Below are 24,866 nucleotides of genomic sequence, written 5' to 3'. Positions count from 1 at the left end.
CTCCGCATGATTTCTTTGGCTGTAAACAATGTTAGTGGTATCTGTAATACACAAGAACACAACAACAACAAAAAAGAAAACAAGAGGTCAATATCCCTGATAAACACAGACGCAAAACTCCTCAGCAAAATACTAGGAAACCAAATCCAACAGCACATCCAAAAAAAAAATACACCATGATCAAGTGGGATTTATACCAGGAGAGCAAGGATGGTTTAATATATGCAAATCAATAAACATGATACATCACATCAACAGAATGAAGGACAAAAGTCATTTGATAATCTCAATAAATGCAGAACAAGCATTTGACAAAATTCATCATTGTTTCATGATAAAAACTCTCAACAAACCAGGCATAAAAGGAACATACCTCAAAGTAACAAAGGCCACATAGGGTAGACCCACAGCTAACATCATACTGAATGGATTAAAGTTGAAAACCTTTCCTATAACAACTGAAACAAGATAAGGATGTCCCCTTTCACCACTCTCATTCAACCTCATACTGGAAGTCCTAGCTAGAAAATTCAGGCCAGAGCAAGATATAAAAGGCATCCAAATTGGTGAAAAAGAAAATCAAATGGTCCCTCTCTGTTGATCATATGATTTTATATCTAGAAATACCTAAAAACTCCACCAAACAACTCTTTGATTTTATAGATGAATTCAGTAAGGTTGCAGGATACAAAACCAATGTACAAAAATCAGTAGCATTTCTATACACTAATAATGACCTAGCCAAGAAATAAATCAAGAAGGCAATCTAATTTTCAATAGCCACAAAAGAAAAATACCTAAAAATAAATTTAACCAAAGAGGTAAAAGATCTCTACATAAAAAAACTATAAAACACTAACGAAAGAAATTGAATATGACACAAACTAATGAAAAAGCATCCCATGCTCATGGATAGGAAGAATTAATATCATTTAAACGACCATATTGCCAAAAGCCATTTACAGATTCAATGCAATTCCCATCAAAATACCAATATCATTCTTAACAGAATTAGAAAAAAAAATCCCCCAAATTCATATGGAATCAAAAAAGAGCCTGAATAGTCAAAGAAATCCTGAGTAAAAACAACAAAGCTGGAGGCATCACATTACCTGACTTCAAAATATACTACAAAGCTATAATAACCCAAACTGTATGGCATTGGTATAAAAAGAGACACACAGACCAATTGTACCAAATAAAGAACCAAGAATTAAAGCCACATATTTAAGCCAACTGACTTGCAACAAAACTGACAAGAACCTACATTGGAAAAAGCATACCCTTTTCAATAAATGATGCCTGGAAAACTGGACAGCCACATGCGGAAGAATGAAAGTGGACCACTATCTCTTATTACATACAAATATCATCTCAAAATGGATTAAGGACTTAAATGTAAGATCCAAAACTAGGGAAAACTCTCCTGGACATTAGTCTAGGCAAATAATTTGTGACTAAGATCTCAAAAGCACAGGCAATAAAAATAAAAATAGATAAATGGGACTTAAACCAGAAAGTTTCTACACAGCAAAACAAATAATCAACAGACTGAAAAAACAGCCTGTTGAATGGGAGAAAAAAATTGCAAACTATTCATTTAACAGGGAACTAAGATCCAGAATATACAAGGAACTGAAACAATTCAACAGGAAGAGCACAAACAATCCCATTAAAAAGTATGCAAAGGACATGCATAGACATTTCTCAAAATAAGACATGTAACCAGCCAATAGGTATATGAAAAAAATGCTCAACACCACTAATCAGAGAAATGCAAATCAAAAACCAGAATGAGATACCATCCTATCCCAGTCAGAATGGCTATTAATAAAAAGTCAAAGTCAAAAAACAACAGATGTTGGTAAGGATGTGGAGAAAAGGGAACTCTTATACACTGTTACTGAGTATGTAAACTAGTATAGCCACTATGGAAAGCAGTAGGGAGTGTTCTCAAAAAACTAAAAACACAATTAACCACTCAATTCAGCAATTCACTACTGAGTATCTACCCAAAGTAAAAGAAATCAATATATAAAAGGAATACCTGCATTCACACATTTACTGCAGCAGTATTCACAAAAGCAAAGACACAGAATTAACCTAAGTGCCCATCGATGGATGAATGGACAAAAAATGTGGTACATATATACAAAATGAAATATTATTCAGCCATAAAAAAGAATGAAATCATATCATTTGCAGTAACATAGATGGAACTGGAAGTTATTAAGTGAATTAAGCCGGACACAAAAAGACAAATGCCATGTTCTCATTTATATGTGGGAGCTACAAAATTTGAATAAAATTTAAGTTTAAAATTTGAATAATATATGAAGGTAGAGAGTGGAAAAATGGATAACAGAGACTAAGAAGAGTGAATGGCAAGAAGGGGGAGGATGAACGGAAGTGGGCTTAAGGATACAAAGACTCAGTAAGATACAAGGAATAAATTCAGTGTTTGATAGTGAAGTAAAATGACTATACTTAATACAAATATATTGTACTCAGGTCATGGACAACCTAAGTACCGTAATTTGGTCACTACACATTAGATACATGTACCAAAATTTCTCATGTACCTCATAAATTGGTACAAATAAAAACATTTAAATGCAAAAATATTTTTTCAATAATAAATCATAACTTCTTGTAACTTTTTTACTTTATAAACTTTATTTCTTATCTTTTGTAATAATACTTAGCTTATTGTACAGCTAAGTATTATTGTACAGCTGTACAGAAATATTTCTTTTCTTTATATCCTTATTCTACTAGTATAGGCATTGTTCTATTTTAAAATTTTATTTTACTTTTTAAACTTTTTAATTATAAACTAAGATACAAACACACACATTAGCCTAGGCCTAGACAGGATCAGTATCACCAATATCACTGTCTTTCAACTCCGCATCTTGTCCCACTAGGTCTCTGGGGTAATAACACCTGGAACTGTCATCTCCTATGATAACAATGCCTTCTTCTGGAATATGCAATCCAGCACTTTGGGAGGCCAAGGCAGGCAGGTCACGAGGTCAGGAGACCGAGATCATCCCGGCTAACACGGTGAAATCCCGTCTCTACTAAAACTACAAAAAATTAACCGGGCGTCGTGGCGGACGCCTGTAGTTCCAGCCACTCCGAAGGCTGAGGCAGGAGAATGGCGTGAACACGGGAGGCGGAACTTGCAGTGAGCTGAGATCCTGCCACACTGCACTCCAGCCTGGGTGACAGAGCGAGACTCCATCTCAAAAAAAAAAAAAAAAAAAACAACAACAACAACAACAAAAAAGTATGGTATAGTAAATACATAAGCAAGTAACATACTCATCTATTATCATCAAGTACTACGTACTGTACGTAATTGTATGTGCTACACTTTTATGACTGGCAGCACAGTTTACAACAGCATCACCACAAACACATAATGCCTTGACTATGACATCACTAGGCAACAGGAATTTTTCAGCTCCATTATAATCTTATGGGACCACCGCTGTTATGAGGCACATTGATGTATATGTACATATATTTCCTAGCCTAGTCTATCCCATAAATGCAAGTAAAATATCCATTAGTGTCCTTAATGTAATTCATCAACTTCTTAGAAAAGTTATATCTCTACATAAAAAATCACTTATATATATATACATAAAAAATCCATATATATTTGTGTTGAGTGTGTATATACACACATTATACAATAAGTGATGGCAAGGTTTTTCAAAGAGCTCATTATTCGTTTATAAATGGAAAAGAAAAAAAAACCTCAGAAATACAGGAATAGAAGAGAACGCGGCCTGCCTGAGGGAGAGCAACTAAGGAGACCCTCGCCTTAAGAGCAACTCAGAAGACCCTCGCGTTGAGAGCTCCTGCGGTCTGGACCCCCGGCGAGGCCGGCGCCGGGCGCCGGGTGGATGGGCCAGCATCTGCCTGGTGAGGGTTCCGCGCGGGGACTCGGAGGCGCTCCCACAGCAGCTGGGGAGCGCCCAGGCCCTCCGCGCCCACGCAGCCCTCGCAGTGCGACACCGGCGGCCCCACGCGCCGCCCGCCCGCCGAGCCTCCGCCGACCGCTGGCAGGAAGACGCGGACGACCTTACCCGCCTCGCTGTGGTCCCACGGCCGTTGTGGCCCTTCCTGGAAGCGGCGGAGGTCCGGGCCGCCCACGCCGGAGGGCGCCAGGCGAGGGTAAATGGGATGGACCGCGCAGCACAGCCCTACCACGCCAGGTTCCGACGCCTCCTGGTCGTAACCTCCTGACCGAGCGCCCCGCCTGAGCCCCGGCGAAGAGGCCAGAATGGGGGTGGGGTCCCGAACGCGGGGCAAGGGATCCTGGGTGCCGGGCAGTTGAGGAGGGGCCCCTGCTCTTGCGAGATTCCACGGCGGGTACGCGGCGGCCCTCGACGTGAAGCCGACGGTGCTGGGAGCAAGGCGGGTATTGAGGGTGCAGAGAGTGGCCCAGAAGTGAGCGCTGAAGGCAGATCAGATATGGTGCCCAAGTTAAAGACTCTAGTCTGACCTTTCTACCACCTGCATGTCTACCTGAGTATGGCCTGAAGGCGGGAGAAACGTGTGCCTTTACAGAACAGGTGGCTCTGAGACCTCTGAAAGAGGTGACATACACTTAAGATTTTCACAACTCGTGGGCGTGAACTTTCATTAAAAAGCCTCACTTACTAGTGAAGGATCGTATATATACAATAAAACAGGTCTAAGAGGTATTCTAAGATAAAAATAATTACATATAAAAATACCCCATTTCTTTTTAAACGTCTTATAAAAATTTAATAAGTTAATGTTCTATATTTCACTCACGCAACAGCTACAATATTTATTGAGCACTTACTATGTGCCAGGCACTGAGCTAGGCACAAAAAACACCTGGGTGACTTCATATTTCTTGGTGGGATCCACAGAAAAAAAAACAATGTAGAGATTTGTTGGGGCCTATTATATCTAAAGCTGTGATTAATATTTTAAAAATCAGCTTCCCATTTGTATTATAATATTTAATAAGTTTGAATGTGTAACCATTCCGCATATTACAATAAAATCTATGTATGAATTTGAATCTTTGAGAAGCTGTTTGGTAAGGGGGTTTAGGTGTTGGGGTAGGTAAGGAAATATGTCACTTTTAAAAGGAAAATCCTTTTGGAAATAATGTTTTTATATGCCAATAAGCATTTGCATTTGAATAAAATTGGCCAAAAAGTTGAGAGTCGTAACTTAATGAAATATCAGTCAATAAACTGTCTAAAACAAAATAAGATCAACAAAAAGACAGACTATGAAGGGCCGCCAAAGCCACCTTCACATCCAGTGTTCTTCATCTCAGCAAATAGCAGTTCTACTTGCTTAAACCAAAAATCATTGGCGTCATCCTTGACATTTCCCGCTCCCTTACCTACCCCAATTCAATCTATTGCCAAGTCCTGTGAATTCCATCCACAAACTATATGTTTAGTCTGCCACTTTGTTCCATTTCTACTGTTTCCACTGTAGGCAGAGCAGTGGTCTTCGAACCAGGGTGCAATACTCAGTACCTCTGGAGAGAGCCCAGACTTTCGTGGTTTGGAGGGTATTGATGGTTTTAAAGGAATCAGAATCCAATTACAGATCCAGGTCTTAATATATATTCTTTCCTAACATCATGAAGATTTGCCTTTCCTCACCCCCATTTCAAAATCTTCCTTCACTCACTTTACAAGAGAAAGACAAGCTCTCGCCCCTCTGGAATCCTACCATTGTGCTTTGCCCAGGTATAAAAACCTGCAAGAATGCCAAAGAGCCAATGCAAAAATAATTATAACCAGGAGATAAGGCACCTCTTATAATAATTAATTAAAGCATCTATAGCACATTGTAGGGCTCCATCTTTGTCTTTATTTCTGTGAAGAGTGAAGAGTGGTGCTAGAAAAAGCAGGTATTGAAATGTCATGGAATCAGATATATTGTACAGTGTGGGCAGTGGAGTTAATGAGGACTTTCTTTTAATGTGCTTGTCTCTTCTGTACACTGACTAGTGTCAAAAAATTATTTGCTCTTAATAGAGTGTTTAATGAATGCAAAACAGAGAAGATCAGTAAGAAATATTAATCACTAAATAAAGCTTCTTTCATGCCTTAAAACGCAAGCAATGTTTTTCAGCTGTTCATAATACTCCTTTCTACCAGATTTCATTAGCTAGAAATCAAAGCACCTTCAAACAGTAGAGCAGTACTGGTTAGTGACACTAAGTATTTTAAATGTAACCAGACCGCCAGGTTCTTGAAAACACACTGGATAAGACCTGAAGGACTAAAATGTTATGTGATTTCTTTAAAATTCATGTGTTATATGAATATGAAGTTAGTTAAAATATATTTATCTAATTATGTTATCAACTATATATCCCCCTTACATTCAACTTTCATCTTATTTCATTTCATACATTGTGTTATATTTTCCATCTACTTTTAACAAAATTTATTTCCTGTGCTGTATCAAATAGGGGTTTTTTGCCTTCATATACTTTTCTTTTTCAGTAAGTGCATATGCATATTTTCATCATGATGCATATGACATTCATGGAGTGTTTCTGAGGTGGTCACTATGATTCTCACTTTATAACAAGGGCCAATGATCACCTGACACCCACATTTACCAAAGAAATACCATATTTTTAATCACACCCCTGCCTTTATAAATAATTTATATTTTATATTGCATTGCATTATTATAATTTAAGTAATGAGAAATGTTATATAGGCTTATTCTTTTTTTTATAACTTACTATGAAAGTGAATAAAGTATATCTATAGTATTTAATCTTAACTTGATTGGTTTTAGTAATCTATTTTTTAAATGCATTTATAAGTTCTTTCTCAGTGCTTTCTGTAATCATTTTTGAAATGTTTATTAATGAAATTATTTCAATGGAAAAATGAAGTGAGATTTTATGATAAAAAGCCAGCCTGATTTGGCTAATTGATTTGACAATGCTAATTATACAGCAGACATTTTCCATAAATTAAATGAGCTAAATCCACAGATTCACAGTTTTAACAAAAAAAAAAAAATGAAAATACTGTCTTTAAAATTGTATTGGCAAAAGTGTACTAAACTTTTTTCTAAAATTTTACTTTAAGTTCTGGGATACAAGTGCAGAACGTGTAGGTTTCATAGGCATACATGTGCCATGGTGGTTTGCTGCACCCATCAACCCATCATCTGGGTTTTAAGTCCCACATGCATTACCCATTTGTCCTAATGTTCTCCCTCCCCTTACTCCCCAATCCTTGACTGGCCCTGGTGTGTGGTTGTTCCCATTCCCATGTCCATGTGTTCTCATTGTTCAGCTCCCACTTATGAGTGAGAACATGAAATGTTTGGCTTTTTGTTCCTGTGTTAGTTTGCTGATGATGATGTCTTTCAGCTTCATCCATGTCCCTGCAAAGGACATGATCTTGTTCCTTTTTATGGCTGCATAGTATTCCATGGTGTATATATACTAGATTATCTTTATCCAGTCTATCATTGATGGGCATTTGGGTTGGTTCCATGTCTTCGCTATTGTAAATAGTGCTGCAGTAAACATATGTGTCCATGCGTCTTTATAGTAGAATGATTTATATTCCTTTGGGTATATACCCAGTAATGTGATTGCTGGGTCAAATGGTATTTCTGGCTCTAGATCCTTGAGGAATCACCACACTGTCTTCCACAATGGTTGAACTAATTCACATTCTTACCTATAGTGTTAACGTGTTCCTAATTCTCCACAGCCTCACCAGCATCTGTTGTTTCTTGACTTCTTAATAATCACCATTCTGACTGGCATGAGGTGGTATCTCATTGTGGTTTGGCTGACTGGGGACAGTGTTGCAGTGAAGACTGGAATTGTTGAACCTCTCAAACACTCACCTTCATTATACTCAGGATATTAGCTTATTTTCTACCTAATGCTTCAGTGTTAATGGGGCTTTTTTCTATGAGCCTTGTGTAGCCCTTTTACAGTCATAAATATCACTGAAAAATATTACCCTTTTTTCTACTTCAGGAAAACTAACAGATATTTTAATTCTATAATAAAAAGTGAACTTCTGAGAATTTATTCACTCATTTTCTTTTTTTGACAAGCTCATTAGGCCACTGGATTCCTTGAATAAGTATAAAGGGACTTAAATTTTATAAAGCAACTTTATATATGAGCAAATTCAAATAGCACTTTCAAGTATGAACTGCATAAATGGATAAAGAGTATGACATTGATATGGTATTATTTGGATTTTTAACAAGACTTTTGGTAAAGATTCTCATGATATCCTTACGGATACAAAAGTGATATTGTGCTTAGGAATTTTGTAATTCATGGGAAAAGGTTTCTAATGCTATATTGCTAGGCTCTCCTTGGCCTAAGTCCATTCAAAGTTTTTATTAAAGAGTTTGATATTGACATCATGGCATGCTGGTTTAGGTGCATACAGCATGAAACTGGGATGGGTACATGAATAACTGAGCCAGGATCAAAGAGAATCTTTACAAACTGGAACAATGTACCAAGTCTAACATGGTCTAGTTTCATAGGGGTATGTGTAGAATATAGTTGGGTCCAAAAAGCTAATTTTGCCAAAACATATGGGGGTAGATGTGGTATAACAAAAGTAATCATGAACAAAATCTTAAGGGTTTTAGTTGATTGTGAATTTCTTGAGTTCACATTATGATTTGGGTGAAGGTAAAGTTCATCAACTATCCTGAGGAAGTGGGAATAGACATATTCTTTGATGCTCCAGGGTATATAACCAGAGCCCATGCATGAAAACTATAAGAGGGCAGATTGACGTTAAATATCAGGGGAAAAATGTCTGATTAGTCAAGCTCTCTAAGTATAGATCCCACACCTTGAAAAGCAGCGAAATCTCTGCCAGTGGGAGGACTTGTTTGAAGCAGAGTGGGGGGACTTGTCTAAGTTGTTTAGGCAGAGACCTGACAATCATGTGAATATAATGTTGAAGGGGAAGTTGATATATTGGATGAGATACAGTCAATGAGTTATAATATCCCTTCTAACTGACAAGTATCAATGGATGGAATACTGTGGAACTAATGAACCACGCCCACAGCAGATACTCCACCACCTCCTCTACCACTGAGCTAATGTATATACACTGTGGAAACCACCAACAGTTTGGAGTTGACACTCTAGAAACCAGTTAGCATTCTCTGTGGCTGTTGTAATAAATGTGTTCTTTTGTTTTGTTTTGAGATGGAGTTTCACTCTTCTTGCCTGGGCTGGAATGCAATGGTGTGATCTTGGCTCACTGCAACCTCCGCCTCCCAGGTTCAAGCGATTCTCCTACCTCACCCTCTCGAGTAACTGGGATTGCAGGTGCCCACCACCACACCCAGCTAATTTTTGCATTTTTAGTAGAGACAGGGTTTCACCCTGTTGGCCAGACTGGTTTCGAATTCCTGACTTCTGGTGATCTGCCTGCCTCAGCCTCCCAAAGTGCTGGGATTACAGGTGTGAGCCATGGCGCCTGGCCACAGATTTGTTCTTAAAACAAGAAAATGTTATGCTTGCAGTTCTGTAGACCAGAAGTCTAAAACCAGTTCCACTAAGCTGAAATCAGGCACCTGCAGGACTGCACTGTCTGCAGAGGCTCCACGGGATAATCTATTCCTTGCCTCTTCCAGCTTTTGGTGGCTGCTGGCATTCTTTGGCTTGTGGCTGTTTCACTCCAGTCCCTATGTCTGTAGTCACGTTACCTTATCCTCCCCTATATGCCAGGTCTCTTCCGGCCTCCCTCTTATAAGGAAGTGTGATTACAATGTCATCCAGACAATACAGGATAATCCTCTAATTCAAGAACCTTAACTCAATCACACCTACAAAGCTGCCACCCCCCACTTTTTTTTTTTTTTTTTTTGTCATGTAAAGTAACAGTCACAGGTTTTAGGGATTATGTATATCTTTTGGGGTGGTGATTATTCTGCCTATCACAAAGCCTATACACTTTTCCTAGGAAAAAATAAAGTAAAAATGTATGGAATGAAAATGTAAAATAGAGGTTGGGCCTGTAATAGATTATAGGTGGTGGCTCACACCTATGTAATCCCAGCACTTTGGGAGGCTGAGGTGGGTGGATAGCTTGGGGCCAGGAGTTTGAGACCAGCTTGGCCAATGTGGTGAAACCCCATGTCTACGAAAAATACAAAAATTATCTGGGCGTGGTGGTGTGCACCTGTAATCCCAGCTGTGAGGGAGGCTGAGGCAGGAGAATCCCTTGCACCTGGGGGCGGAGGTTGCAGCAAGCCAGGATGGAGTGGCTGCACTCCAGCCTGGGCGACTGAGCGAGACTCCGTCTCCAAAAAAAAGAAAAGAAAATGTAAAATAGTATAGCTGTACAGTATAACATAGAACATGGACTTTGTAGTTACAGTAACCTGAATTTGAGTTCCAGCATGGTATCACATTAAAGGTAAATGAGAAAAGGTGGCAGCTGCTACATGGCAAGCACTTAATAAATGGTAGCTATTATTACTATTTATACTTTGAAAAATTCATGATTTAACAGAAGATGTTATTGGAAAGGGATCCCGATCCAGACTCCAAGAGAGGGTTCTTGGGTTTCGTGCAAGAAAGAATTCAGGGCAAGTTCACAGTGCAAAACAAAACCAAGTTTATTAAGAAAATAAGGGAATTAAAGAATGGCTACTCCATAGACAGAGCAGCCCCAAAGACTGCTGGTTGCCCATTTTTGTGGTTGTTTATTGATTATATGCTAAACAAAGGATGGATTATTCAAACCTCCCCTTTTTTGACCGTATAGAGTAACTTCCTGACATTTCCATGACATCTGGAAACAGTCATGGAGCTGGTGGGAGTCTAGCAGGGAGGACGACCAGAGGTCACTCTTGCCACCATCTTGTTTTTGGTGGGTTTTGGCTGGCTTCTTTACTGCAACTGTTTTATCAGCAAGGTCTTTATGACCTATATCTTGTGCCGACCTCCTGTCTCATTCTGTGACCTAGAATGCCTAACCGTCTGGGAATGCAGCCCAGTAAGTCTTAGCCTTATTTTACCCAACCCCTATTTAAGTTGGAGTTGCTCTGGTTCAAACTCCTCTGACAAAATGGCATGGGAGGCTGCAGCAGGAGAATCACTTGAGCCCAGGAGTTCAAGGCCAGCCTGAGCAATGTAGTGAGTGAGACCTCTTCTCTAAAAGAAAAGAAAAAAAGGCATGCTAATGTTCCCTAATATCCTTTTTCTCACCTTCTCAAAAAAATATTTGAAATGATACATAAAATGGCAAACAGTGGCTGCAACTCTGGAAACCAGAGTCCATTGGAATGGTCTACCACTAATGGAATGTATGGCAGTTGGTGAGATATATGTTCCTGAACTCTGCTACCCACCTTCTAAAACAGAAGAGCAAATATAATGCCACAAGGAAGGTAGGTAAAGGTTTGGTCTTTAGAATGGCCTAACTAGAAAATCGTACGGTCTTGTCTTTACTGCACCAGAATAATTTAATGCTTCAGGCAGACTGATGACCTCCTTCCCTGTTCCCACATACCCAGTCAGAGACTGCAACTCCTGTGATGCCACAGAACCAACAGCATCCAGCAGAGGAAAGGGTGCATTACATCTTATGAGGCATTCTATCTTGGAAGCACTGTGGGCAGGGCCAAAAAACAGGCCCTGGGAGCAGGGCATGTGAAGGAGTTGTATCTTTGACTTACATTTGTACAAAGAAAAATTACAAACTACATTAGCCTCTGATAATCAGGAAAATCAGCTAGAAGGGCAAGGGATAGCTCATCAAATCAATGCCTACAAGGGTACTAAGGGTTGTTTACATCAACCTTGAGGCTCATTCTAGATATGAGAGAGAGAAGCTACTAGCTCTCAAATTAGTACTGAGAACTAAAGGCACTCAGTATACCTGGCCTCTTGGCCCACACCAAGCTGGATAGACGTCTCTTTATTCAAAGATTATTAAACAAAGAAAAGAATGCAATAATAATAGCAAAATATTATCTCTAGCAATGTGATATTTACCTGTGCCAGGCGTGATTTTAAGTTCTGTGTCAGTTATCGATACAGGATTGCTCAGCTCTGAATACACATTTCTTTTTTTTTTTTTTATACTTTAAGTTCTAGGGTACATGTGCATAACATGCAGGTTTGTTACATATGTATACTTGTGCCATGTTGGTGTGCTGCACCCATCAACTCGTCAGCACCCATCAACTCGTCATTTACATCAGGTATAACTCCCAATGCAATCCCTCTCCCCTCCCCCCTCCCCGTGATAGGCCCCGGTGTGTGATGTTCCCCTTCCCCAGTCCAAGTGATCTCATTGTTCAGTTCCCACCTATGAGTGAGAACATGCTGTGCTTGGTTTTCTGTTCTTGGGATAGTTTGCTGAGAATGATGGTTTCCAGCTGCATCCATGTCCCTACAAAGGAAGCAAACTCATCCTTTTTTATGGCTGCATAGTATTCCATGGTGTATATGTGCCACATTTTCTTAATCCAGTCTGTCACAGATGGACATTTGGGTTGATTCCAAGTCTTTGCTATTGTGAATAGTGCCGCAATAAACATACGTGTGCATGTGTCTTTATAGCAGCATGATTTATAATCCTTTGGGTATATACCCAGTAATGGGATGGCTGGATCATGTGGGACTTCTTGTTCTAGATCCTTGAGGAATTGCCATACTGTTTTCCATAATGGTTGAACTAGTTTACAATCCCACCAACAGTGTAAAAGTGTTCCTATTTCTCCACATCCTCTCCAGCACCTGTTGTTTCCTGATTTTTTAATGATTGCCATTCTAACTGGTGTGAGATGGTATCTCATTGTGGTTTTGATTTGCATTTCTCTGATGGCCAGTGATGAGCATTTTTTCACGTGAATACACATTTCAGTTTATACCTCTGTGATAATGAAATTCCCGAGCACTTTAAGGTGAATGCAATGTTATGTTTTCTCCAGTAGATGGTAGTAGAGGAACATTGTCAAAGGAAGAGGCTCTCCTGCCCTTTCCAGCATGACCTGGAGTTAGCAGTATAGGAGTGAGGCCATTTTGGCAGAGCCTGCACCGGGTACAGACCTCAAACTGGTCTCTCTGTGACCTTGAAGACTTGGCCTGACAGTAGCCTTTCTGCAGCCCTCAGGACACAGACCCACACAGCCCATGTACTCTGAAGGGCTCCTATCCCTGAAGATGACCCGACTCTCACTGCAGGACCACACCCCTGGCTGCTGGTTGCAAGCCTGCCATCCAGAGGGTGGCCTGTTGTTTGCCCAGCAGCCCCAGGTCAGCTCCAGCCTGGCCAAACCAACAAAATTCTCTGTTATCCAATGGGCAGAATCACATCTTCTCCAACAAAGTCTGAGCCCCTTCCAAGTTTTTTTTTCCCTGCCTCCCTCAACCATAGGGTGCCATGTAGAGTCTCCTTATATTCTATATTACCCTTTTGTTGATACATTTATACATCAACCTTTCCCAGTTTAGCCTACTCTCTGGTTTCTGTAACCTGACTGGACCCAGACTACTGCAAGTACTTTACATGTATTAATTCATTTACTTCCCATGCTAATTGTATGAGGTGAGTATCATTACTAACATCATTTTTCTAGTGAAGAAGTTGTGTGAGGCTAGGTAACTCACACCACCTTGTCTTTATTTGGAAAATTTTTTAATCTAAAGACTCAGTAGAAAAACATCCTCTAAACAAATTTTTTTGTAAGATGTAGAAGACAATTTTAGAAAACATCTGCTTGGTTTTCCCAAGGAACCAAGAAAATATAGCCTTCCTGTAGGAACAGAGACATAAGAAGAGAATAGACTTGGATGCAGGCAGAATTTTAAAAAGAAGCTAGCAAAATAAAATTTAAGAGAAACCAAAAATGTTGTGGAAGAACTTGAATCTGTACTAGAGGCAGTACAGAGGAAATCTATTACTGCAGAAAAGCAAATAAGTGATGTGGCAGTTTAACTACAACAGCGCTCCCAGAATACGAAGGAAAAAGAGGCAAAAAGAATGAGAGACCATAAGAGAGAAGCAGGTCGAAGAAGTGAAGGCATACCTACCAAAGTTATCTCTTCTAAGAGAAATAGCTAGAATAATGGGGTCAGAAGTCCTCAGCCGAGAGGCTATTAAGAGGAAAGTAAAGCCCACGTGGGGAAATTATTATCACTTATGGGGAAATTTTTAGAAGTTTCTGTGTGACCTCCCCCAAACTCCCATAGCATTTTCTTTGCACTGTGTCACTCACCCTGTTCTGCCTTGAATTCTGCTGAAAGTGTAAGACTAGCACTGAAAAGAACATATTTCAGATCCAGGTCTTTTCACGTACTATGTGACATTAACAAGTCAACTCCTAGGCCTTAGTTTTCTATCTACCTTATAATGTATATCTACCTAAAGTAGTTTATCTACCTTGAGAGGTTGTCTGGTGACACAAATGAAGATATATAGAAATCCCTAGACAATAGTTTCTGAATCTGAATCTTTATGTCTATGTGAGTCTCAATATTTAAGGACAAAAAAGCAAGTCTATTTCCTTTATGTCCCCTGCAGTACCTAGCATCTGTAGGCACTGTATAAATATTTATCAAGCATGTTTAAGATAAAAGTGAGCATAATAGCTGGGCGCGGTGGCTCAAGCCTGTAATCCCAGCACTTTGGGAGGCTGAGACGGGCGGATCACGAGGTCAGGAGATTGAGACCATCCTGGCTAACACGGCGAAACCCCGTCTCTACTAAAAAATACAAAAAACTAGCCGGGCGAGGTGGCGGGTGCCTGTAGTCCCAGCTACTCGGGAGGCTGAGGCAGGAGAATGGCGTAAACCCGGGAGGCGGAGCTTGCAGTGAGCTGGGATCCGGCCACTGCACTCCAGCCTGGGCTACAGAGCGAGACTCCGTCTCAAAAAAAAAAAAAAAAAAAAAAAAGTGAGCATAATAGTCTAAACCTATCCCACTATCACAAAAGATCACAAAAGGAACAATGGGTTTCATAAAGACCAGAAAAGTATAGATCAATAGAATTAATTGTGTTTATAAACAGATATAAATTCATAAATATTGCTATTTGTTTTGGGGTGTTTTTGTTTCTATTTTTGTTTTTTTTGAGATGGAGTCTCACTCTGTTGCCCAGGCTGGAGTGTAGTGACACGATCTCAGCTCACTGCAACCTCTGCCTCCTGGGTTCAATCAATTCTCCTACCTCAGCCTCCCAGGGAGCTGGGATTACAGGCATGCGCCAACACACCTGGTTAATTTTGTATTTTTAGTAGAGGCAGGGTTTCTCCATGCTGATCGGACTGGTCTTGAACTCCCGACCTCAGGTGGTCCGCCCACCTCGGCCTTCCAAAGTGCGGAGATTACAGGTGTGAGCCACCACGCCCAGCTATTTGTTTTAATTTCAGTGTTTACAAAGGACAATGAGCATTGAGCTATTTTAGTATAGACGTAAATTTTGATAATTTTCTCCATCCTTTGTTACAACTGAAACATTTTAGTTCAATACACTGTAATTTACAACTTAATAGTACAAAATGGTGATTTGTAACATTTTGTTTTCACAAAGAAGAAATTGATTTAAAATGACAGAAGAAAATTATAGCAATTAACATAGCCAACCAAAGGAATATTTTCTAAGCATATAAGATGACTACTATCATCAATAGAACTATGCAATAATTTAGATTCGCAAATGTGTCAACCTTCATTAAGAACCTTAAATTCCTAAATGTAAATCAAGTTACAAAAATCATTATCCATCTGGAGAGAAACCTAATGATTTCCCTATGCCAGCTATGGAAATAATAGGTTTGAGCCATGTTAAAAATCAGTGTTATCCAAATAAAGAGTTTTCTCAGATTCCTCTGTGGTAACAAGTTGTTGATGTTGGTAACAGGGCCACAGTAAGAGCATTTGCCCAAGTCCAGTATACTTCCCAAGGATAGTAGGATAGAGGATATCTCTACACAAGTAGGGGCTAATTCAAGCCACTGTGTAGAGATATCCTCTCTCCTACTATCTTTGAGAATTGAGAGAGAGGATACCTGTGTAGAGATATCCTATTATCTAGTGAATTTGAGGCAGGAGAATAGGGTGTGGAGGCAAGGAACCTAAGGCCAGTTCACGCTGACTTCCTAGAACTAAATCAAAAGGAAAACCCCAGCTTTCCACACCTAAGTAACAAAAGGACCAGAGGCTACTCCCTTTGCAACACCCCTGCTCCCCACACTTTCTACATAGCAGATGGAAAATTGAAAGTACCTCTGATTGGTTGCAGAAAGCAACCAAGCAGACATTTGCATAGGGGTATAACTTTGTAACTTCACTTTGGCCTCTGATTGTGAGCCACTGCTTCATTTGCGTGGGGTGTACATCAAGTGGCCAATGGGAAACCTCTAGGGGGTATTTGGACCCCGGAAGATTGTGTAACCAGGGCCCTTGAGCCGCTGTTCTGGTCACTCCCACCCTGTGAAGTATACTTTCTTTTTCAATAAATCTCTGCTTCCGTTGCTTCATTCTTTCCTTTATTGTGCGTTTTGTCCAATTCTTTGTTCAAAACACCAAGAACCTGGACAACTTGCAGTCAAGACCCTTTACCGGTAACATATATGGAAAGAGGGTATCTCTCTCAATTCATTAGATAGAGTCTACTATGCTATTTAATATTAGTGTCTTAGATGTGACAGTCTTTTGGAAACTATTGGATTTCCTATTGAATTGATGGACAGTTCCCAGATTAACCTACTCAAACATGAATCCTACAGACTTGCAGACTATGACAGGAGAAAGCCTTTTGGCAAACCACACCCTGAGAGCCCTCCTGGGGTTTGCATCTCATAGTGCATGAGAAAGCTGATCTCTATCCAGTTTTGCAACTTCTGTATTGTTTTTACACAGGATTAAATGTTAAAACTCTTGCAGCGCTCAAATCCATCTAGATTAGTTCTTTCTCTACTTCCATACAATTCACTTACATAGTTTAGTTTCTTTGGGAACTAAACTCTTGACAGTACACAAGTAGGAAGTATACTCAAAATTCAGAAGAAGCCAGGAAAAGGGATAGAGTTTGAACAAGTCCCTTCTCAGAGACTCATTACACCAAACTTACCTTACAGAATCATTGATTTGAATGGTTTCTCTCTCTCTGATCTATTCTTTATGTTTCAGCTGAAATAATCAGTTTACCATCCCACTAGAAAAAGGTAGGCAGGAATCTATGTGACTTGAGTTTGAAAAACCCTACAGCAATCTATTTCCAATTAGAGAGAATTTCCTCTCCATCTGATTCATTTATGCTGCTTAATTTTCTGTTCTTTAAACCCAGCATTGTTCATTTGCATCAAATGTTTAAAACAACAGATTAATCTTCTTGCTTTCTATAACTTTCACAGCTTGGTCCCTGACTGTAATTTTAAAATCTTACTTTGACTCTCTTTTCCTATGGATAGAACAGAAGTGGATTTCAAAGAACATATACAATTTAACTTGAATTATGCGTTAGTTTATCTGATTACAATTCTCCCTGGAAACTAAGTGATTTTGATTATGGGTTTGGGTTCATGTGAATGGAGCAGGTTGTAGAAAATGAAGGGCAGGCCGGGCGCGGTGGCTTAAGCCTGTAATCCCAGCACTTTGAGAGGCCGAGGCGGGTGGATCACAAGGTCAGGAGATCAAGACCATCCTGGCTAACATGGTGAAACCCCGTCTCTACTAAAAATACAAAAAACTAGCCGGGCGAGGTGGCGGGCGCCTGTAGTCCCAGCTACTCGGAGGCTGAGGCGGGAGAATGGCATAAACCTGGGAGGTGGAGCTTGCAGTGAGCCAAGATCGCGCCACTGCACTCCAGCCTGGGCGACACAGCGAGACTCCATCTCAAAAAAAAAAAAAAAAAAAAAGGAAAATAAAGGGCAATCTTCCTGGGGTTTGGGCTACTGCCTTGGTAAGGTAGCTGTGAGGTCCTAAGATAATATGTGAATAAAGAAAATAATATAGAAAAGGAATGTGGGAGAATCTAGAAGGCTAAATTCACTTACTTCAAGGGATTTGGAACCTGTCCCAGTCAACAGAACCATCTATTGCCCTTTATACCTTTCAGAACCGTCTATTGTCCTGTATACCTTTAGCATGCCAAGTACTACCCCCCTGTTCAGCCATCATGGACTACTGACTACCATAAATCCCTCTGCGAGCTGCTGCTAGAATCTCTCTCCTATGTCAGTTAAAGATGGTGTCCACCACCAAGCCTCTGACTCTATTCTTAATGATCATCACAGAGCAGAAAACATGTAGCTTTACATTAAGATTAGAGCCAACCTTACCATGATTTTCTTGTTAAGATCATGAAAACAGAATAGTGGCTGTATTTGCTGCTGTGTAGTAAGAAATTTGGCCATGTACAGAGAGATCTGGCCTTTGTCTTCAGCTCCTTAGAGGAAATCTCTAAATACTTGGAATTTCCTCATAAGAGTGTCTTTTTTTATTGAGGGTGGGCCCCTCTGCCTACAGTGAATAGTTTATGCTAGCAAGATGACTAAAGGTGGGGTGGGTCACACCCAATAGTTTTAGGGTGCCATGCCAGAAAAACCAACTGTGTGTGCTTAGAAGGTTGGGGTTTGGGGCCACTGATATTAGTCTGGCCTTGGGGGAAGGGAGCTGGAGATTGAGTTCAAACATGTGAGCAATCAATTAGACATACCTAGGTAGTGAAACTTCAGTGAAATCTGTGGACACGGAAACTGGAGTGAGCTTCTCAGCTTGGCAATATTCTATGCATATTGACACTCACTCATGTCAAGAAGATAACCTGTAAGGATGATGAAAGTTTTCCATTTGGAACCTTCCGTAGATTCTGCCCTGTGTCATCCTTTGGCTAGTTCTAAGTCACGTCCTTGCCGTGTAATAAATGTGACTATGAGTATATCTTTCAGTGAGTTCTGTGAGTCTTTCTAGTGAATTATCAAACCTGAGGGTAGTCTGAGGAAACTTGTGAACTTGAAGTTTGTGTCAGAAGTTTTGGACAGACTTGGCAGCCTGGAGGACTCTGCCTTCAAACTCAAATTTGGCTAACTTTCTGGACTTGAACTTGAACATGCCCAGATTTAGTGTTGTTGCCCTTTTAAATCTCTCAGGGATTATTCTTTCTTTAGGAATGGCTGACTCATATGTCATGCTCTTGCATTCCTAACCATAGTTGGCTGGATGCTTGACCCAAACTGGCCATTCAGATTCTCTCCCACCTCCTGCAGAATTTGGAATTGGGATTGAGAGACAGTCAATCTCTGTATGGGGCCATATGCTACAATGGAGACTGAATTGACCAGAAAGCCAGTCTGCAGATAAAGAAGAATAAAACAGACACACAGAAGCAGATGTCTTTCCAGTTCTTATTTTCCAGTTCCTTTATGAATTCCAGATGCTACTTGATAGCTTGAATTGTTTTTTTTTTACTTATACACAAATGTCCTATCTGACACCTGATAGTTCCCCTTCATTCTAGTCTAATTCTTGGAACTAGCTCCCCCTCTCCTGTTCTGTCTATGGTCATCTCAGTCTGGCCATGACATACACTATGAAAAGGACTTTTGGAGCAGTAATATTTTTGATGTAGATCAATTTTTAGTATATAAAATAATTACTCTAGAAGGGCAAGAGTTTCTAAGGATAAGATGACTTTAAAGTGTTGACCAAAAGAAAAAAAAACTGAGGCAATGTTGATACAGAGAGTTTATTTGGGTCAAGGTTGAGGATAGCTCATAAGTTGGTTGAATTCCTATCTTCCAAAGGTCCCAAAATATCCTGTCTTCCAATGGTCCCCCAATATCTTGAGGTTTCTGTGCCTATCAGAAAGTGACATTACTTACTCCAAGGTCAGGATCCTGCAAAGGAACCATATAGACAAGGTACCAAGTTATTTTTTCCAAGTCTTGGTTTTATAAAGTCAACATTAATCCCTCAAAGCAGTCTGCTAAAACTTGAAAATATGACATTCCAGTCAAAGCCTTGGTAAAATAACCAGTGTTTCCAATGTGTCCTGTTGCAAAAGGAAAAGAGATTCTTATTGAACTTACACAAATAGCTACATTGCAATAAAATGAGAGTACAGTTTTAAAATTCTAGAGAAATCAGGTAGAAAGAAAGGTAAATGTTTCCATTTTTCTCAGGAAAGTATACTTTACTCAATCGCTGTAAACTATAAATAGCTTAAAAGAAAAAAATGTATTGACTCTAGAAAGCAAAATATAAAGGCAATCAACAATATTTCAAACAAAATGAAGTCATAATAAATTATTTCAGTCCTCTATCAGTTCAGTCCTATATAATTAACTTTTGCTCTATTTGAAGTTGGGTTAGCAATTTTTATAAACCCATCAGTTTTTTATTAGAGTTCTGAATGTTTTTACCTAGTCCAATGGTATAATCTCCAAAGTTATCAGAAACCTGTATTCAAGAGTACTTGTCATAGTCCTTTCCATTAATTTCCTTGAAGACACAATGCTTTAGAATTTGCAAAAAAGGTTTTAGGATAAAAAGTGATTTACTGCATATATCAAGAGATATCAGATTTTTTAAAAACCTCATACAATTTTGGAGCATACATTAATAACATCCACACAAAGATAATTCAAAGAAAGTCAAACACCATTTCTTATTTGATAATACTTCCCATATGATTTTAACATCCCTTTAACATCCCAATAAGTCTAATATGTCCTTCTTGGATTTTCAAGAGCCCTCCATGTTTTTGAATGTCCAAGAGTTAGTTTGAGGGCAAGAAGACTGAAATTTAGAATTTGAAATTTGTTTTTGGGAGGTATGTCAAATACCAAAGGTTTAAGACACTTGATACTAAAATAAATCACAGGTCAGTCTAAAATAATAGTCATCTATTTAGCTAAAATGACAATTCAAAGATTTCAGAAAGCAAAAACTTGTACTCAATAGAGCAGCAACTCAGTTTCCAATCAAAAGACCTAATAAAGGCAGCATCAGATTATTTCTTCCACTCTCCTCTTCTTTTAAACATTTTGCAATTTACTGAAAAGGTGAACAAAAATATTTTACTGTATCTTGTTAATACTATATGAAAATATTGTTCAGAAGAAAAAAACAAATGTAACCCTTGTATCAATGTATTCTTATTAAATCAAATTTTAATAAAACCTCATATACAGATACATCTAATCTTGATCAGCTTTGATCACACGGCCTAAGATTTTCATAAGCCTTTTATAACCTATTACAATTTTTCCCATTTTCTTTTTCCCCAATTTTTTATATCTACTTAGTTTATCTTTTTTAATTTAAATAACTTTTAAATCACCTTTAAGCCATGCAAACTTACTTATCTATTAAACATTTTAACACCTTTTTAAAAAACTTTCTTTACCAAAACACATCCTATTTTTCTTTTACACTTTATATACAGAATTGTTTCTCTTACAGTAGTTTTAATCACATATATTAATTACAATGTTAACTCTTAGTAACCCTAATTCTTAGTGAAAAACCTAGGAAGTAAGCAATTTTAATTGTTATGTACCAGGTGTAGAACCCAGGACAGGGAAGGCCATGAAGACAAGTCCTGGAAGATCTGATTCCTCCCATCTTGGCTAGGAGACACAACTGAGTCAGAGAGGACATCCTGGGTTTGGCTCAGCACCAAAGCTGGGGTGGCCTAAGTCACCAGACCTCATTATGGGCACTTGTCTAGACCTTACCATCTGAAGGCTCAAAACCAAACACATAAGATCATAGATAAACCAAACAACTATCAAAAATATCACAGAAAACAACAGTTTTATGACCTGAAAACTTCTATCAGTGACAGTCTAAACCTTTCTGACCAGTAGTCCCAGGCAAAATGTCTGAATTGTATTTAATACTGACTGTTCTGAAGACATTCAAGTTTTATTTTATCAGCAATTTTAAAACTAGCTTTATTTATCAAAGATTACTAAAGTCATGTGAACTTGAAAAGCTTTTGCACTTATTATTTATGAGTACTCATTTATTTACAAGTCAATTTGGTACCAGGTAGGCAATATACAAACACAGACATGCATATATGTATAGTAAAAATACAAATATAAATATTTTGTGGTGTACATTTTATAATTTCTGCCATAAGACAAGTAAAACTCACTAATTTAAAAGAACGCATGGATTAAATTGTACCTCTGTAAGTGGAACAAGTTATGTCCGAAACTCTTACTGAATTTGAGAGAAAACAGGATAGAAAATGTACATTTCAAAGTAGAGGGAGAATTTAAGCTTTCCAAAAGGTCAAGGTAGTTTTACATTATCTTTGGCAAAAATTATGTCATCAAAAGAGAAGCAGAACAAAGGAGTGCCTATAATTAAAGGTTAAAGAAGAAATGAATTCAGTTGACTGATGAGCTTCTATAGAGACAACAGAAGTCTACACACACACACACACACACACACACACACACACACACACACATATATATCTACTAAATGCCAGCTTTTAATTAAGTCAACTTTTTTTTGAGTCAGGGTCTTACTCTATCACCCAGGCTGGAGTGCAGTGGTGTGATCATGGATCAGCCCCAACTTCCCAGGCTCAAGCAATCCTCTCACCTCAGCCTCCCAAGCAGCTGGGACTACAGGCATGCACCACCACAACCACCTAATTAAAAAAAAATTTTTTGTAGAGACAGGGTCTCACTATGTTGTCCAGGCTGGTCTCAAACTCCTGGCCTCATGGATCCTCCAGCCTCAACTTCCCAAAGTGCTGGGATTATAGGCATGAGTCACTGCACCTAGCCTAAATCATCTTTTGACTATAGAGCTCTTTAAAAAAAAAATTTCAAAACTCTTATCAGATTTCAGCCAGAACAAACAGCCTTATTCCTGCTTCTTTTTTTCTCCTTTTTAAACCAAAGATATCTTTTCAAGTGAGTCATCCAAACCAATATGCCTTAACTGAGGTTATGACTTAATTAAGGACTCACCAGGCATCTCCAAAGATGTGCAACACAATCCTCTAAATATCCAGAACCACCCCAAACACAGCTCAAAGAAAAGAAAGTTTCCAGAAGCCACCACTCTTCCTCTTTCCCTAAGTGGCCTGAGGTAATCTGTGAAAATGGTTCGCTATTCACTTGACCCGGAGAACCCCACGAAATCATGCAAATCAAGAGGTTCCAATCTTCGTGTTCACTTTAAGAACACTCGTGAAACTGCCCAGGCCATCAAGGGTATGCATATTCGAAAAGCCACGAAGTATCTGAAAGATGTCACTTTACAGAAACAGTGCGTACCATTCCGACGTTACAATGGTGGAGTTGGCAGGTGTGCCCAGGCCAAGCAGTGGGGCTGGACACAAGGTCGATGGCCCAAAAAGAGTGCTGAATTTTTGCTGCACATGCTTAAAAACGCAGAGAGTAATGCTGAACTTAAGGGTTTAGATGTAGATTCTCTGGTCATTGAGCATATCCAAGTGAACAAAGCACCTAAAATGCTCCGACGGACCTACAGAGCTCATGGTCGGATTAACCCATACATGAGCTCTCCCTGCCACATTGAGATGATCCTTACTGAAAAGGAACAGATTGTTCCTAAACCAGAAGAGGAGGTTGCCCAGAAGAAAAAGATATCGCAGAAGAAACTGAAGAAACAAAAACTTATGGCACGGGAGTAAATTCAGCATTAAAATAAATGTAATTTAAAGGAAAAAAGAAAAAAGAAAGAAAAGAAAGTTTCCCTAGCTGCAAGTGAGGTACAACCCACATCTGTCTGACCATACTCTTTGGGGTCTCAGCTCCTCAGGTGACCATCTACACACAAAGTCCAGTTGGAATATTTACAGAGAGAGTTGGTAAACTAGGGGGAAAATGGTGCCTGTGGGGTAGTGCCAAAAGACAGGGAAATATAGGATGGTACATTTGTGGGAAGAGTTAAGTCTGCTCCTAGATTCTCTGGTATTGCTGTCTCCTAGCTGATGAGCAAGCATTGTAAAGGGACCCATCTTTATGCGGGAATAAGCAGGCAGGAAACCCTTTCTCTTTGTAAATTGCTGTCCTGCAATCAGGCAAGCAGAGTAAGAAATAGCGTGTCTCCCAGCATTTTAACTTTTTGCAGCCCAACAATCCTCAGTACTTTAGAAAGAAATATTCTAGTTTCCTTCAGTAGAAAGGATTACAAACATGTATCTTAAAAGGTCAAGATTCATAAAAGTAAATTAAAACAAACTAATTTTTATACACGTTTCTCTCCTGAACTAAAGATATCCTTTAGGAAAAGGAATTTCATGATGGGTTTTAAGAACTTTAACTTTGTTTCAAATCTGATCTTGGCTGGAACACTGCTTAGCTTATTCTCTGGATGTTAATATTTCAATGACGTGCTGAGATTTACGTCTCCAATGGACTGAGAAAAGCCTGCAGGCAGTTTGGGAATTTAAAGGGTTTTTCTGGGGAGTTAAAGGAGAGCTCTCTAAAAAAAGTTTTTTTCAAATTCCTTAACGTCAGTGCAAAAGAACTCATCTTTATTCACCTTTCAGTTTAAGACTAAGGAATTGGTCATAAATGAATATCCAAGTCTATATTTTAAAGAACAGGAAACAGCTTCAATTTTAAAAGTGTGCCATGTAAAGGAAAAAAAATCTATGCTAAACTTCCAGTACCTTTTCATCCAGACCTTCAGGCACTAAGGCAGAGGTGGAAAAGGCAGTTTTCCTTTCTGTTTTCCCTGAAATCCTAATCTTTTGCCCACAAGACAAAGATGGAACCTTCATTCTAGAAAGGGAGGATTAGAAAGGACAGCCCAAATAAAGTCTAGACTTCACCTGAAAAGAAAGGGAGGTTCCAGATTCAGGAGGTC

General features: G+C 39.1%; 1 protein-coding gene and 1 pseudogene across 4 annotated transcripts in view; one reads left to right on the top strand and one right to left on the bottom strand.

Moving 5' to 3' along the window:
- Positions 1-4,281, bottom strand: part of DNAH14 (dynein axonemal heavy chain 14) — a 575,377-nt gene extending 571,096 nt beyond the window's left edge. For 2 of the 3 annotated variants that reach the window (XM_030936505.1, XM_010352733.2), the window contains exon 1: positions 4,101-4,261. The gene's annotated coding sequence lies outside the window, so the exon portion shown is untranslated. Of the gene's footprint in view, positions 1-4,100 lie in introns of all 3 variants that reach the window. The other variant, XM_010352734.1, reaches the window with a different exon arrangement.
- An 18,800-nt stretch (positions 4,282-23,081) lies between these two features.
- Positions 23,082-23,722, top strand: LOC104653679 (annotated as a pseudogene). The gene has a single exon (XR_746714.2). The product of XR_746714.2 is annotated as a 60S ribosomal protein L17 pseudogene (transcript).
- The last annotated feature ends 1,144 nt before the right edge of the window (positions 23,723-24,866 follow it).

This window comes from Rhinopithecus roxellana, chromosome 8 (genome assembly GCF_007565055.1).
Source record: "Rhinopithecus roxellana isolate Shanxi Qingling chromosome 8, ASM756505v1, whole genome shotgun sequence".
Classification (NCBI taxonomy): domain Eukaryota; kingdom Metazoa; phylum Chordata; class Mammalia; order Primates; family Cercopithecidae; genus Rhinopithecus; species Rhinopithecus roxellana.
This window is presented reverse-complemented; position numbering and strand designations above follow the sequence as displayed.